The 17858-nt window shown below is 38.5% G+C and overlaps 1 protein-coding gene and 1 pseudogene across 2 annotated transcripts in view; both read right to left on the bottom strand.

Moving 5' to 3' along the window:
• Window positions 1-17858, bottom strand: part of PRIM2 (DNA primase subunit 2) — a 350775-nt gene that overhangs the window by 309347 nt on the left and 23570 nt on the right. The gene's annotated exons all lie outside the window — the stretch shown is intronic.
• On the bottom strand, window positions 1730-6819 carry LOC125165544 (eukaryotic translation initiation factor 4B-like; annotated as a pseudogene).

The following is a 17858-nucleotide window of genomic DNA, read 5'->3' as shown; positions in this document are numbered from 1 at the left end:
GTGATACAGGAAACCATCAAACTCTAGAGGAGAAAATAGGAAAAAACCTCTCTGACCTCAGAGATAAAAAAGGAAACAATCAACAAAACTAAATGGCAACCAAATGAATGGGAAAAGATATTTGCAAATGACCTATCAGATAAGGGCTAGTATCCAAAATCCATAAAGAACTCACCAAACTCCACACCTAAAAAACAAATAATCCAGTGACGAAATGGGCAGAAGACATGAATAGACACTTTTCTAAAGAAGACATCCACGTGGCCAACAGGCACATGAAAAGATGCTTAACGTCACTCCTCATCGGAGAAATACAAATCAAAACCACACTGAGATACCACCTCATGGCAGTCAGAGTGGCTAAAATGAACAAATGAGGAGACTATAGATGCTGGCGAGGATATGGAGAAACAGGAACCCTCTTGCGCTGTTGGTGGAAATGCAAACTGGTACAGCCACTCTGGAAAACAGTGTGGAAGTTCCTCAAAAAACTAAAAATAGATCTACCCTATGACCCAGCAATAGCACTGCTAGGAATTTCCTCAAGGGATACAGGAGTGCTGATGCATAGGGGCACTTGTACCCCAATGTTTATAGCAGCACTTTCAACACAGTCAAATTATGGAAAGAGGCTAAATGTCCATCAACTGACAAACAGGTAAAGAAGATGTGGTTTATAACAATGGAATACTACTTGGCAATGGTTAAGAATGAAATCTGGCCATTTGTAGCAACGTGGATGGAACTGGAGAGTGTTATGCTAAGTGAAATAAGTCGGGCAGAGAAAGACAGACACCATATGTTTTCACTCATATGTGGATCCTGAGAAATTCAACAGAAGACCGGGGCAGGGAGGGGAACTGGGGGAAATATGTTACAGACAGGGAAGGAGGCAAACCATAAGAGACTCTTAAATACTGAGAACTGAGGGTTGATGGGGGGTGAGGGGAGGGGATAGTGGGTGATGGGCACTGAGGAGGACACCTGTTGGGATGAGCACTGGGTGTTATATGGAAACCAATTTGACAATAAATTTCGTTAAAAATAAAATAAAAAATAAAATTTAGATGAATGAAAAAAAAAAAGTAGCATGAAGAACTAAGACCAGGACAATAGCCCAAATTTTTAAAGCTTCAAGATTTCAACAGTTCAGGGTTTCAGAACTTTCAGAAAGGACACTCACTGTTTAAGAAAAGGCAAAAGCAGGATATATAAAAGAGTTGGGAATTCCCACAACCCCTAAGTGCTTCCTGCTCCAATGTTTACTGGAGGTCATACCATTTCCCCCTATTAATGGTGCAAAGTAATTTGTTGCCTCGCCACAGCTTCCTTTCAAACCACAATTTTCTCACTTATTTTGGTCACCAGGCAATCCTATTCTTATTCTTTAGTGGCGAACAGATTCACTCCTTAACTATTCCCCTGGAGGTGAAGAGGTATAAAAATGAAGAAATTCCCCTTAGGCTGGCCCCAGTAACTCAGAATTAAATAAGAGGAGGGGCTAGCAGCCTCCTAGAGACTAAAACAACTTCAGAGACTAAACCTATTTTTCCAAGGACAGAAAATTTATTCAGATAATGTTTGAGAATTCATACATGCCACAATAGGATAAGAATGCAAAGGTAGAAATCTCACACTCTTCCTTATACCTGCCCAACTGCCCAACCAGATCCAAACACAGCATCACTATCACTTGCCATTTTGCTAAGTGGAGACCCCCAGGCACTAATCACACGGGCCAACTGCATATGTCGTAAAACTGTACAACTTTTCCCTTCAAAGTTGTACGTCTCTTTCTTGGACTACACTGGTGATTCTCCAGTTAATTCAATACTGTAAAGGCTGCAGCAGCCTGCAAAAGAATTTTTTATTTCTGTTTTTAAAGAAAGGTCTCCAGGAGATGGTGGGTTTTACAGTCCTGTCTGGATAGAGGTTTGATTTGCTCTCGAATGTTCCTAGTGAGACTAGAAGAAAGCACAAGATGCAGAGGTCCATTCAGTATAATCTTCTCCCTCATTCCCATCTTCACCAACAGAGCAAGCAGAATACTTGCTTGCCGAACCCAACTTGGAAGTTGGATTTTCTCTAGGTTTCTTTGACTCAGGTGCAGATCGGGAGTCTTGATCCTTTTTGCCATCTTTCCTGTCTCCTTTAGGTGGTCTCTGTTCCCTCCATCTTCTGGACCACGGCTGGAGTTCCCACTTTGGCCCTTTGGGACACTCACTTCATTTACTTTATTTTCATCTTTCCTTGCTGGTCCTTCCCCAGATGGTTAAGCCTGAACTATTTTCCCCCCACTGGTAGGGGACTGCTGCTCTGTATCTGAGGTCTAAAATGGAGCAGGAGGGTTAGAACTTGGCTTCATTTGAGCATTCTCCATTGGTGGAGGGGCTGGCATTACTTTTAAAGGCTGTTCAGGTTTGGGAGGCTTAGAAGTTGGAGAGTGACAGTCTTCCTCTTCATTGAGTGTTTCACTTTCTAGAAACTTTCACTCTCCTTCGTGCATTTCTGCAAGATGGGGCTGAGGTCCCAGTCTGTGATGACTCAATTCCTGTCCTGGACTGTTCTGTTCTTGAGTTTCTTCGCTTCGCCAGCTTGCGTGTCTCTCCTGAGGCTGTTGTTCTAGTTTTGGCTCATGCAGCTGGTGTCGCAGTTTCTCCCATTCGTTCCATAGCTGCTATTCTACTTCTTGGTCTCTAGCCGCTGTGTTAACAAGCTTTGACCCTCCAAAGACAGAGGCTGCTCAATGAACCAGAACCTCTGCTAGCAGAGGAATCTTCTTCATTAGGAGTACTGCGAGGATTTAGATTCAGTTTGGGTCTTGGGGGGGGGGGGCGGTAGGGAAACTCTACCGTCATGCTTATGATTATCCCAAGAGCAAACATCTCTGGAGCTCCATGACCCATCATCTCGTGTCATACCTGTCTTCATAGCAGTCCCAGCCTCCTCTATAGTCATCATCCCTACAGTACCCACTACCAAATGCTCTCCTACTACTGCCTATCCTGTTATCATAGTCTCTACTGCTTCAGTCCTCATAGCAATCTTGACCCCCATATCGATCTATATCCTGACATGAGGGCCATCACAATAGCACAGTGGCTATCTTACCCTCAAAGGAGCTACAGTTAGACTATCAGTTGACTTCTCAATAGCAAAAATGGGAGCCAAAACACAGGAGAATTATGTATCTTAAATGTGTTAAAAGAAAGTACCTGTCTAAAAATCTCCTTAAAAATAAATAAAATAAATAAAATAAATAAAAAAACGTACGGGAGGCCTGGCTGGCTGTCAGTAGAGCATTAGACTCTTGATTTTGGAGTTTTAAGCTTGAGCCCCATATTGGGTGTAGAGATTATTTAAAAATAAAATCTTAAAAAAACAAGTACCTGCCAACCTAAAATTCTACATCCAGCAAAAATCTCTTTCAATAAAGAATGCAATCTCCTTTCTTGCTTTTTTTGGTTTGGGTGACAATGCCTAAAAGATAAAAGAAGCATAGTAATAAACCTTAAAGAACCCTACTTCACTTCAAACTAATGCAACATAAGAATAGCCAGACATTTATGGAAAGAACATTTAATGTTTTCCTGCACATCTCCTTAATACATACAAATGTTTTCTTTTATTAATTGGTTACTTATACAATTGTGTCACGACTATTCAACAGATAAGGAGACCGAGGGTTAGACACCATTTATATGCTTTGTTGGATAGCCTTCCTACAAACTCATAACCACACTATGCCCAGTTTGGGAATTATTTACTGACTGCTAGGACAGTCAACAGTTCAAGACTGAACTCCTATGATCATAATTCATTTCACCTAAATATACCTAGAATTTTATTTCAATGGTTTAACATAAAATACTAAATTAACAATTCTGATTTTACATTTAACATTATAAAAACCAAGTATTTTGGAGCAAAACTATAAAGAATAGTAAATATGCTTTACAACTCCCATAACCTGAAGTTTGTTCTCCACTCCCCAGTTTCTTTATGAACTAAGTTAATCCAGTCTTTGAAATTTGCATCTGTTTCTTTAATTCCAAACTTTTTATTTCAAGCACCCAGCTAATTGGCAGAATGCCTATTTCTTCACACAGTTTTCTATTACTGAGCTTCAAATTTTCTTCTTTATGACATCTCCCTTATGTTTTCTTCTGCAGTAACCTTTTGGTGCACAATTAAAGGCCTCCCAAACTCAATCTTTGTTGAGGTTCCAACTGGCAAATGTCCTCCAAATAAAAAACAAAACAAAACAAAAAAAAGTAATTTTCCTTTCCCATTTTTACAATGTAGCCCAGTAGAAAATTGTTCAACTTTACTTGGTTCTAAGTTTTTAAACTATATAGCACTGTGGGCATTTTAAAGATGAATGGAAGAAGGGGAGCCAAACTGATTCATGAAAGATGTGGTTAAGGACTGAAGTTTTTGAAGTTAAGGAGCCTACAGCAGATTATCAAAATATGGCTTTACTTAGCTGGGGAGGAAAGGTTGAAACTTAAGAGTCAATATGGACCAATGGTGCAGCTATGTTTATTCAAACACATGGAGAATGAAATAAAAGCAGGGAAAAATAAGGTACGAAAAAGAAATTGACTTGTTACAATTTTTTCGTATAAGCCATGGGAAATCAAATCTTATTTATTATTAAATTTACATTTTCATCATTATTATCTGAAATTCAAGCGGATAGAACACTAGCTATTTTTTTGTGTCTGGGGTAAAGGGAAAGGAGGTACTTATTCCAAGAGATGCTCAAATATATTTGCAAATGAAAATATGAGAAAGCAGTTTTATGGCTTGGACAAAGGTTTCCCATTTTGTTGACCCAATTCAATATTTTTAGTTCCTCAGAAAATTATTCAAATATTTGAGGGTACAGTTGGCACAATATCCCACCCATCAGAATACCTGTACCTCCTTTATCTGTTATCTTTTGAAATTCAGTTCGAACACTGTCAGCTCAATGATGCCTTCCTAGATGAATCCAGTCTGTAGCAATATCCCCCTTACTTTTTCATAACTCTTAGAGACTGTATCAAACATTCTGGCAGATTATTATTTTGCACTTTGTTTCATGAAAACAGTCTCTACTCTCTCAAACTAAAAAAATATAAATCCTCTGTAACACCAAACATAATGCTGGATATAGATACAGCATTTATTAAGTATTAGCTATGAAGTACTATGAAGGACCCCAGTAGCTCGAGATTTTCTATGTAGCATGTGCTTCAGAGAATTTTGGCAGTTAGGGACTTAGATTAAAGATATATCAGAACAGCAAGCACACTTTTCATTTTTTTAATGTTCATTTATTTTTGAGAGAGAAAGAGAACACACATGTAAATGGGAGAGGAGAAGTGTGAGAAGGGACAGATGATCCAAAGTAGGCTCTATGCTGACATCATACAGCCTGATGTGGGGTTCGAACTCACAAACTATGAGATTATGACCTGAGCAGAAGTCAGATGTTTAACCAACTGAGCCACCCAGGCACCCCAGCAAGCACACTTTTTATAAACTGTGTATTAATCTAGGTACCTCTCACTCTCTCAAAATGAATATTTAAAAGAATAAAACAAAAACATGTTAATTTAAAAAAAATCTGCAACCTTTCAAAACAGCACACAAAAATCAAGGAGCCTATATGGTAATGGTGTCTATAGTAACTTATGAGTGCTTTTACTCACTTATTTATAACCTTCCTATGTAATAAAGTGCTTTAGGGGGCGCCTGGGTAGCTCACTTGGTTAAGTGTCTGACTCTTGATTTCTGTTCCGGTCATGATCTTGGGCAGTCGTGGGATCAAGCCCTGCGTCAGTCTCTATGCTGAGCTTGGAGCCTGCTTGAGAGCCCCTCTCTCTCTCTTTCTCTCTCACTCTGCCCCTCTCCCCAGCTCACAGTCTCTTTCTCTCTAAAATAAAGTTTAAAAAAAAATGTTTTTTTAAGTGTTTTAAATCCCCCACAGCACCTACATAAGGCCCTAACCATATCTCTTAGTTCACCATCTCTCAGCTGATTTTTGGTCTACTCTAAATTTTGGCAAACTCTGAGAGGGTAAGAACACTGAAAACATCAACTACCTTATACCTTATTACCTCTCTTCCTCAGGTCCTGAAACATAAAAAGGTATCTCTGAAAATAAAGAAGACCTTAAAAGATTTTCAAACTCCTGGCAGATCTCAGAAATGTAGCAAGCTTCTGTTCTTCAAAATTAAAAAGGCATCAACTTCTCAGCTAACTCTTTTTAAGCAGCCTCACCAATCAAACTTGTGAAAAGTGGAAAGCATTCATCAAGAATGTTCCTATTTCTGTCCCTTCTGAGTAATCTGAGGGAGCTCAGATTATCTTCTCTACTCATCTAATTACCAGAATTTAATTTTCCATACTATTAACTATAGTTCTGAGTTATAAAATTTTCACTATGTTTCAAAGTCTTTCCAAATCATGGTAGAGTTGAGGATATCTAGGTTACACTGCTTTGATTTCTGCTTAAATTTAAGAAGCCAGAAGCTCTAGCTTACCTATGGATTCCAGTTACATGTTACCGCATAATAAATTACCCCTAAAACTTAGCAGCTTAAAGCAACAACAGTTTTATTTTCTCCCAATTTTGTTGGTCAGAAATTCAGAAAGGATACAGTCAGCAATTCATCTGTTCCATATGGCATCACATGAGGTCACCTGAGGTCTTGAAATGATGAATAAATAGACTGAAGAGCCCAAGATGGCTTCACTCACGTCTGGCACCTTGGCAGAGATGGCTAAAAGGCTGAGCTCCGCTGGGACTGTCGAGAAATGCCAAGACATGGCCTCTCCAGTATGGCAGTTGCTAGTTTATGCCAGGCTTCAGAACAGACCTCTCCACCAAGCAGATCTGAGCAAGTCTAGCTAGACTTCTTCATGACATCTCAGGATTCCCAAAGAAAGTATGCCAGATACAGGAAGTAGAAGCTGCCAGTTTCTTAAGGTCTGCACTCAAAAACTAGTACAGCGTCACTTCCACCAAATTCTACTGGTCTAAGTGTTTACAAAACCCATGGCATTCTTTACCCTTTACGCTCTTTATCCTATTACATAGTAACCTTTTAGTCTTCTGAGAGCTAGAAAATAACTGAATTTCAAAAGCACCTCCCATTCCACCCTTTGAATCCAGATGTAAAAACTACTCATGATCAGGAACCATCCAGTTGTCAGTCTAGCAACTATCTATACATACTGCTAAACTGACATAAAAAGAACTGGACTAAAATTAAAATCTGCACTTATTCATTGTAATAAAATTCTAGTATTCCAAATTCTATTAGCTTATCTCATACAACTCAAGTTCTTACATATTTTTTTGTTATTATACACATATTTGTAGCAATCATTTTTAAATCACTCAAAGGGATATTTGGGGAAAGAACCCAATGTTCTCTATGTGCACCATCTTTTGCAAATCTCACAAAGAAACTAGAAAGTAACAAATAAGTTATAGTTACCTTTTATTATGTGCTTACTATCTGCCAAACACTGCTCTAAGTACTTTACATGTATTAACTTTATTAAAGCTTCCTAACCTTATGAGACAGTATTATTATATTTTCTATTTTTCAGACGAGAAAATCAAATTGGAGAAAAAATATAACCACCATTAAGAGGCAGCTCCAGTATTCAACCCCAGGTAGTAAGGCACCAGAACGTGTGCTCTCCACCCCTAGGCCATATGACATACAGATTATCCCCACTTAGACATCATGCTGCCTCATCCTACTACCCTCGACCTTGGTGCAGATCAAAGTAGGACCATATCAAATCTTGTATCCTAACACCCTAGGTCTGCAATGAAAAACCCCAAACATTTTCTGTTACTGGGCTGTTTGTATCTAACTCAGACTAGGAATTATGCAGTCTCTGCCTTGGTTTCTCTACTCTTAACCCTAAATCAGCCACAGACACTTGACTGAACTGTAAACAGTTTTCTGTCTTTCCTCTGAGGAATTTAGTATACCTATTTGAGATACACCTGCCTACATACCTATGTATGGTTTAAATGTACACGCACAGGATTGTCTTGGCTCCCCCGCAACACTGTTTTCCTTTATAGGAGAGGGAAAAAAGAGGCAGAAAAAATGTCAGAGACCCAAAGGACCAACAAAAGTACGACTAGACAATCTAATGAGCTCAGTAAAAAAGCCCAAGTTCAGCTCTTAAACTTTGAGAGTACTGAAATTCATAATGACACTGCATACACCAAGTCTTTGGTGTAAAGCATTTGTGAATTATCTTGCCTTGCATTACACTGAAAGTCTATAGATAACTACTGGTATTTGTTATTCCTTAAATTTATATCTTAATTAGTTTGACAAGTTGATTTTAAATAATGAAAGCCATCTCTGAAAGGTCCATTTAGACTTGTGCAGATAATCAGCATCTGCCTCTAATCAAACTGAGATGATTAGCAAATTAAACCCTTTAATTAGTATTTTGCATAATTTAGCCAAATTATGCTTCTTAGGTTTAAGAAGGTGAAACAGGGTGAATTTATCAGTTAGATATTCCTTTAAATCTTTATTAATTATCAAATTTTACATATATACAGTAAAAATAAAGAAACACAAATTAAACTCAGTTTGCTAAAATCTAACACTTCACAACATTTAAGCTAATTATGTCATTTGGAGCAAAGTAACACAATACTCAGAAGAAAAGAAAAATATTTCATTTCAATTATCCTCCATCAACTACCCAGGAGGTCAACTTTATTCAAACTTGATTCAAGCAGCATTTTTTAAGGAAAAAAGGAAGGAAGGAGCACGCTTCTCTCCACTTCTGCCATTCAGTACCACAGGAGCCAAGGCTAATTTCACTAAGCATTCAATCATACAGTTTTAAAGAAATGCACTCATAAAAAGGTAAGTAACCTGTCAATTTTCTTTGTCAGACAAGAGACCATAGGACAATATAAAGTAGCAAAGCTCATCACAAGAAACTAAGATAAGGCATTACTTTTATCCACAGGCACTACATTCTCTTACACATAGAGTGATGCTTTTTTTTTTTTTTTTCAAGTATCTCCTCTCTTAAAGGACCAAAACACCCTATTAGCTAACAAAAGTACCAATTTCCAGTTTTTGATAAACAAGTAATAAATAACAAAAGCTTAAGAGATGGTAGAGGAAGCATATATCATTTCTAACATATATTAAACCCCAGCTTCTGATAAAGATGTGGTCTTGGAAATAGCCCCTCTGTTCTAGAATTAATCCTCTTACCAAAAAGAGGCCATGAAATTCAAAAGTAGACTTTTCTCATGACTACAGACATCAACCTACTAAAAACTTTCAAACAAATTATCTTTATCCTTCTATAAATACTACCCAAAATGTAACTCTTCATGGTGTGTGCACATGCCTATGTGCCTGTGTGTCAAAGGGAGTGGTAAATAATAAGAAAAATAATCATATTAAGCTTATGTTAAAAAGGGACACTAAGGGGCTCCTGGGTGGCTCAGTCGATTAAGTGTCCAACTTCGGCTCACGTCATGATACCACAGCTGGTGAGTTTGAGCCCCTTTGTGGGCTCTGTGTTGACAGCTGGGAGCTTCAGATTCTGCCCCTCCCCCACTTGTGCGGGCCTGTGTGTGTGTGTGCATGCTCGCTCACTCACTCTCTCTCAAAAATAAACGTTAAAAAAAATTTTTTATTAAAAAATAAAATAAAAAGGGAACTAAAATGAATTCTAATTCATTTGAAAGGATATACAACAAACCAAATGAAAACTGACACAGAATAAGCAAGAAGCCATCTTTCCCAAATCCAAATTTCAATCTATCTGTATGCAGATTCTACTGCATCCCCGAACAACCTGGATCTAGAGACAGTACAAACAATACCTCTGATATACACTAATCAACAAACAATAGCTCTGATAGACACTAATCAACAGTACCAAATTTTTTCTTTAAAGACTTAATCAAGTGGCAATATTTGTAATATAATTCAGTGTTTTGCATCTACAGGCACTCAGAAAATATTAGTCGGTTCAATGACTGGAAAAATCAAGTCTACATTCCAAACGCAGTATTCTGGTATCTCATAGTAGGTCTCAAAGGAAGAATCGGCAGCCTAATTTGGAACAACTACAGCTCTGAAGTGATAGGACACATATCCAGCTGAAAATACTTATTTCTCTTAACCACTGAAATATCAACAGGACACCTAACATGCAAAAGTGAAAAGTTAAACTTTAGGAATACAAATGCCCAACATTTAGCCTTATTCATTTGCTATTTAACAAACCCCAGCAGCCATTTACTATTAAAGCAGAAGGAAGAAACATATAAACACCTGCAAACCATGAACTTCAATTCATTTCACTATTCTTCCCTTCCACACTGAATGGACGATTGGAAGTTTAAGTACAGTGCTTTGGCTCCCCCAAATGACACGTCTAGAGCATAATAACCCTGTCACAGAGACATGAAACAAGCCAAATACAGCTGGGTTCCTTGTATCATTTTCATCAGAGAAACCTGGCCAGTACTAAATTCAGTTTTAATATCATCACTGGTTTACTCCACTCTCAACCTAATCAAAGAAAAATATTATATATTTAATCAAGAGTTTGTCTCCAAGTGCCAAAAGGACAATGGATTATATAATTAAGAAAAGAGGAGAAAAGTGAAAGTCAAAGTATTGTACCAAGGGCTCCTGGCTGGCTCAGTCAGAAAAACCTGAGACTCCTGATCTCAGGTTGTGAGATAGAGCCCCATGCTAGGTGTAGAGATTACTAGAAGAGAAGAGAAGAGAAGAGAAGAGAAGAGAAGAGAAGAGAAGAGAAGAGAAGAGAAGAGAAGAGAAAAGGTACTGTGCCAAAGTTTGCATCACTGAAGTATTAATAGTCAAGAAAAGTGACAGCTTTCTATAAAAATTCCTTAAAGTAATTAACCACAAAGATTAGTTCCGAGATCACAATTGACCAGACTTTCAAAAACCAAAAAGTTCTAATTTGAAAAATAAAAAAATAACACTGCTAATAAGGTCACTTGTTTAATTTTAAACATACATTACAACTTCTAGAGTTAGTCAGTTGTTTTCATATGCATTATCAAACTACTTATTACTAAATAATAAAATAGCCAACCTTTGTAAATTTATAATATGCCAAGTACTATGCAATATACATAGATAATTTCATTCAATTTCACAATAATTCTATGAGGAATATACTATGATATTCTCTATCTTATTGTAGAAGAAAATGAGGCATCAAAAGGTTAGGTAACTTACCCAGGGTCACAAATAATCCATTATGAGATTAATTTTCCCAGTTCTCACTCATACACTCTCCCTAGCAATGATCTATCCCACAGTTTCAAACACTAATGTTACATAGCATTTTTATTACATATTTTCAAACATAACTTCTTGAACACAGCCTAATACTCTGAATTACCCACTGCCTATCTCCATTGGCCCACCAGGACTCACAAGCAGGATGTTCACAAGCAAATGTACCATCTTATCCCAAAACCATACTCCTATTTTTATATTCCCTACCATCACTAACACACTATTTTGTACCCTATATACCAAATAGCTTGGAGTCATCTTCATTTCACATTCCATTAGTCATCAAATCTTCAGGCTACTTCCATGTCGACCATATCTGCCTCCTTCTTTCCACTGCCACAGCCATTGCTATAATTCAGACCCTCATTCAGTCCTTCATTTGGACATTTACTCAACAAATTTCTCCTTGTTAACACAGAAATTGGAAACATCCTAACAGAAATCTGCCCTAAGTCTCAACATTCTTTCACTTGAGATCTTTTTTCTTTGAGCTTTTAAGTTTAAAATAATTATAGACTCACAAGAAGTTACACTGCAAAAATACTAGACAGTTCCTGTGTACCCTTCACCAAGGGTCCCTCCATGGTTACATCTTACATAAAACTACAGTACAATATCCAAATCAGGACGAATGACACTGGTACAGGGCATGTGGACAGTTCCATGCCATTTCCTCACATCTGTAGATAGATGCAACAACTACAATTGAGAGGAATTATTTTTACTCTGAGGTTCTTAGGGCTAATTAATCTCATTGATGCTTTAGTAGACTCATTCTCACATTCAGCTAGTAGACAGGTCCACTAAAAGATACACGAAATGATGTCTAATATTACCTGACAATCCTGAATCTCGATTTGGGTCTCAACTCTGCACTTCCTTATTCATTCAGCTACTGCCATTATCTTTTATCATACTAGATTCAAACATGTCAGTCCACTCCTCAAAAAGTTTCAACAATTCCCTCCTGTCTTTATTCTATCTCACTAGCCTCATCTTCCACTCTCCTCCATAATCTAACAACAAACTTCGTTGTCATAAAAACGTACAACCAAAACCAAGATCAATGTGGGCAATACATGAATGTACTTCCTTGAAATAAAAAAGGGGAAGAAATCATTAAAATAACACTAAATGAACAGAGTATATGATATCTAGGAGATCTCACAGTAGGGGTGATGCTGTGGTTAGGAAAAATACGATTATGGAACTATACATGTTCAAGCTGGAAAGAAGAAAGAGTAACACACTACATTAAGGAAGAGCAGGCTGCTATTGCTAGGAAAAAGAGAAAAGAAGGGTCCAAGGCCCTCTATCACCAACCAGTCCTCGGAACAGAGCTCCATCAGCCACTAAGCCCCCACAAAGAAGCACAAGAGGGGCGCCTGGGTGGCTCAGTCGGTTAAGCGTCCGACTTCAGCCAGGTCACGATCTTGCGGTCCGTGAGTTCGAGCCCCGCGTCAGGCTCTGGGCTGATGGCTCAGAGCCTGGAGCCTGTTTCCGATTCTGTGTCTCCCTCTCTCTCTGCCCTTCCCCAGTTCATGCTCTGTCTCTCTCTGTCCCAAAAATAAATAAACGTTGAAAAAAAAAATTTAAAAAAGAAGCACAAGAAAGAGATCACCTTAACCCATCCAATTCCATCCCTCAAGTTTATGTTCAGGACCTGTAAGCTGTTACATGTTACAAGTTAAAGAAATTTCAGAGGTCCCTAGGTCCAAAGACAAAGTTATCTCAATGGTTTGATGCTTTAAATTCCTCAATTGTTTATACACATCATCATCATGCATTGAAATATAAATAATTTTTTTAAAAATTAGAGTTTTTGTGATTAATACTCAAGACTATTTTAAGTCATTGTCATAAACATATAATTTTTAGGAATTACTTCTATACAAAAGTGACCCAAAGACCAGACATCTCACTATATGAACACCACAATCTAAAGAAAAAAGCACCTTGACTCTATGTTCTACAAAGACATGTCCAAGAACAGAAAGAACTCAATGTCCCACCCCAGGCCCACCAGGTGGTCTGTGAGCAGACAACCAGTTTTTTTTTGTTTTGTTTTTTAATTTTTTAATGCTTATTTAATTTTTGAGAGAGAGAGCAAGTGAGCAAGCTTGAGTGGGGGAAGAGCAGAAAGAGAAGGAGGCAGAATCTGAGCTGTCAGCACAGAACCCGATGCAGGGCTCTAACTCACGAATTGCAAGATCATGACCTGAGCCGAAGTTGGAGGCTTAACCAACTGAGCCACTCAGGCACCCCAAACAACCAGTCTTAATTCTCCCCATCTGTAAAGTCTGTTTGCCCTATTCCACTAGGATACTGGGAAGTTCTGTATTCACAATGCATGAAGACTTTTGAACTGTTTATGAATGGGACTACAAAGAAGTATTATTTTGATGCTACTTTTAGCTGTTTCCTTCATCTGCTATGTTCACGGTTATTGTGCATACTAGAAGCAGGCAATATTGAGGGTTTAAGAAGTTTTGTTTTGTCTTTAGAGAGAACACGAGCACGGGAGGGGACAGAGGGAGAAAGAGATTTTTTTTTTTTTTTTTTGTGAGAGAGAGCAGGCACAAGTGAGCAAGGGACAGAGAGAGAGAGAATCCAAGGAGGGGCAGAGAGAGAGAGAGAAGGGGAGGGGGAGGGGGAGAGGGGGAGGGGGAGAGGGAGGGAGAGGGAGGGGGGGAGAGGGGGAGAGAGAGAGAGAGAGAGAGAGAGAGAGAGAAGCGGGGATGACCCGAAGCAGGGCTCGTGCTAACCCTAAGTGGGGCACAAGCTCACCCCAAGTGGGACTCACACTCACCTGAAGCGCAGCTCAAGCTCACCCCATGTGGGACTGGAATTCACAAACCATGAGATCATGACCTGAGCTGAAATCGGATGCTTAACCCACTGAGCTACCCAGGTGCCCAAGAGAAGGAATCTTAAGCAGGCTCCATGCTCAGTGCAAAGCCCATTGCAGGGCTAGATCCCATGACCCTTGGATCATGACCTAAGCCAAAAACAACCAGGAGATGCTCAACTGACTGAGCCACCCAGGAACCCCAAGAAGATTGTTTTTCACAAATAATCGGAAGACATCCAGATCTAACCTTAGTTATGGAAACAATGTGTCTGAGGTGACAGCTACTTTAGTGTTAGTGACATAATCTGTTTTTTAAATAGGGGTAACTCCATAATTAAAATATAAAGAAACATAAACGCAATCCAGAATAAAATAATTTTGTCATACATAAATAATCACGTACAGTGCATTAAATGCCATAATCAAGTAGTTAGGTACTGTATCCACTCCTAGAAACACTGCGAATGCAACACCCACCAATGCAGACTGGTATAGTGAGTGTGTGGTGCCTCAAATGCCGTATCAGTGAAGTGCTTTTCCAAGAAGGTGAACTTACAGAAATATATGGAACAAAACAAAGTATAATCTCCCATCAATTCACACAGTAGTTGCATTCCAGGAATTATCAGGATACACAAAAACCAAGGGGAAATATTTTATATTTATAGAATAGTGTTTGGTTCTAGATTCAGATCATTAGAAACAGGTTTTTTTCTTTTACTCCACATAAGTTTTTTATTTTTTTAATTATTTTTAATGTTTCTTTTTGAGAGAGAGAGAGAGAGAGAGAGAAAAGTGAGAGGGGGAGGGGCAGAGAGAGAGAGAGAGAGAGAGAGACAGACAGACAGAATCTGAAGCAGGCTCCAGGCTCTGAGTTGTTAGCACAGAGCCCAACACAGGGCTTGAACCCATGAACTGGGAGATCATGACATGAGCCAAAGTCAGACGCTTAACCAACTGAGCCACCCAGGTGCCCCTGCACATAAGTTTTTTAAAGGAACCTTAAAAATCAAGAAGGGGAACACCTGGGTAGCTCAGTGGGTTGAGCATCTGACTATTTCAGCTTGGATCATGATCCCAGGGTTGTGAGATCAAGCCCCATGTAGAGATCCACACTGAGCGTGGAGTTGGCTTGGGATTCTCTCTCTCTCTCTCTCTCTCTCTCTCTCTCTCTCTCTCTCTCTCTCCCTCCCTCCCTCCCTCCCTCCCTCTGCCTCTCTCTCCTGCTCTCTCTCTCTCTCAAAAAAAAAAAAAAAATCAAGGACATGGGAAGATTCACTGTAGAGAATTATCCAGTGTATTGTAGACACTCCAGCATCCCCCCATCTCCCTTCTATGAAATGCCTGTAGCACCCACCAGTCACTGTAACAGCCACCAGAAACACCATAAAGATGTCCAAAGTATCCAGTAGGGGAGTAGCTCCTGGAGTCCAGAACCCATAGAAGGCCCAGTCTGTAACAACCAGTGGACCTCCCTCTAAAAAGGTCCTCCTCCTTCCTTGTAAGGCAAGAACAAAACCAAATTGAGCCCATAATCTTTTATTACTGGCCTGTTAAATTCTTATCTCAAGCATAAAATCTCTTGAATTTGTCTCCAATGACCCTTCTATGTTACACGAGTCTATTGCTGAACATGAACTAAAACATACAATGTGACCAAAGAAAATTTCAAAAAAAAAAAAAAAAAAAAAAAAAGGCACCAAAGAAGAACAGCAACATAGGGTATAGAAAAGCCATGGGCTAGATAATGAGACCTTCAACAACTAAGATGTGAAAATATATAATGTTTTCCCTAGAGGTAGCACACATAGTACACTGGGAAAACTTATGGCGTATTTAATATACATTGTTTCCATTTCTGCCAAGAACTGTCAGCTAAAATAAAACACCTTAGTAAAATTACAGTTAATGCTTTAATTTCCTACATTAATGTAAATCTCTAATCTCACACCTGTGTTTGCATATCCCTTTTGATGGGCACTGTCACCTTAAATGTCAGCATCTATTCCACTTGATTTCAGTGCTAGTTAAGAACTAGCTGGGAAGAAATGTGCTCATAATTTTAGTAACATACTTTGTGATTTACACATTTCAAAAAATCTAGAGGTTGGACTTTTGAGTTCCAGTTCTATCATTTAACTCTGGGGAGGTTACTTCACCTCTCTAAGCTTTCCCCAAAGCACTACTATAAGGAGTAAATTATACAATCCATAGAAAGCATTTAGCTTAGTGCCTGGCAGTTAGTAAGCACATCACAAATGTTAGCTATTTAGTGACTAACTTCTGTCTCCTTAGATCACTGTAAAGACCCAAAACTTCATTAAGTCCACTGCTCATTTATTCACCAACAAGTATTCCTTCCTTGGGGAACAAGAACCCCATACAAGCTCCAAAACAGTCCTCTGCATTTTCTAGCATTCATACAGGGGTGTCAACTCCCTGGATCAACTAAAAGAAACTAAAATATATTTGGCTATTAGACCCCAATATAGTCAACAGAAGGATTCTCTTGCCCAAAACCTTCATGAGACACTGGATTTGGGAGAACAACACTTTGACCAGATATGAACAGGTGAAAAAGCCAGACAGCTGACAGGTATCAATAGTGAGAATATGGCACCAGGAATCTGAAAGCCAAGGAGATTAGCAATCAGTGGCAATCAAACAGCAATCTGTTAGGAAGTAAACAGAGAAAAGGAAGTACAGAATAAGAATTTTAACTGCTTTATCTCTATGCCTTCAGAAGGGTGGGGAGTAGCAGGATAGATCTAGTGATTGAGCCTAGGCTAATTGTAGTTATGCAACTACTTCCTCCTGCCTTTATAACTGAGATTTAGCCACTCAATATGACGGAGAACACAAAATGTTTTTTTTTCTGCAACTCCATCAGCCTTGTTCCTATTCTCATCCCAAAGACCTAGGATAGGCACTCTGAGCTAGGCTCAGAACTAATCCATAACACAACTTCAACTAAAAAAGGATTAAATTTTCAGGGAGTTGGTAGAAGTTGGGAGTGGAGGGAGAACAGGAAACAACAAAAAGTGAGGAAGATTATAGAATGAAAAAATAAAGTATATGTTTAAAAATCCACTATCTTTTTTTGGAACAGTTTCAGAAAACATGAGTAACACTTTACAATGTGAATGTTTAACCACTGAGGCACCTGGATGGTTCAGTCAGTTAAGCATCCAACTCTTGACTTCAGCTCAGGTCATGAACTCACAGTCATGAGATCAAGCCCTAGAACCTACTTGCTATTCTCCCTCTCCCTCTGCCCCTCTACTGCACACACTCACAAGCATGAGCGCACTCTCAATAAATAAATAAATAAATAAATAAATAAATAAATAAATAAATAAATAAATAAATAAAAATGCTTCATCTTAGAGACTATGAGAACACTAAAGATGCTATTAAGTAAATTAATTTCATTCTTTTGAGTTCTAAATAGTAACATACATATAACATTATATGACGATTAGATGAGAAACTTCAGGCAGGTCACAGTCATACTTTTTCAAGGGCAAAGTTAGAGGCATGAAGTCAATACCAATAAGAACACAATGAACTGTGTATTCAAAAGCTATACAAAAACTTTAAAAAAGAAAAATGACTTTCATAAGTAATTTGAAAATTTTTGCATATGTTAATTTTAGCCTTCA

Source organism: Prionailurus viverrinus, chromosome B2 (genome assembly GCF_022837055.1).
Source record: "Prionailurus viverrinus isolate Anna chromosome B2, UM_Priviv_1.0, whole genome shotgun sequence".
In the NCBI taxonomy this organism is placed as follows: Eukaryota; Metazoa; Chordata; class Mammalia; order Carnivora; family Felidae; genus Prionailurus; species Prionailurus viverrinus.
The sequence above is the reverse complement of the archived record's forward strand: the minus strand, read 5'-3'. Positions and strand labels throughout refer to the sequence as shown.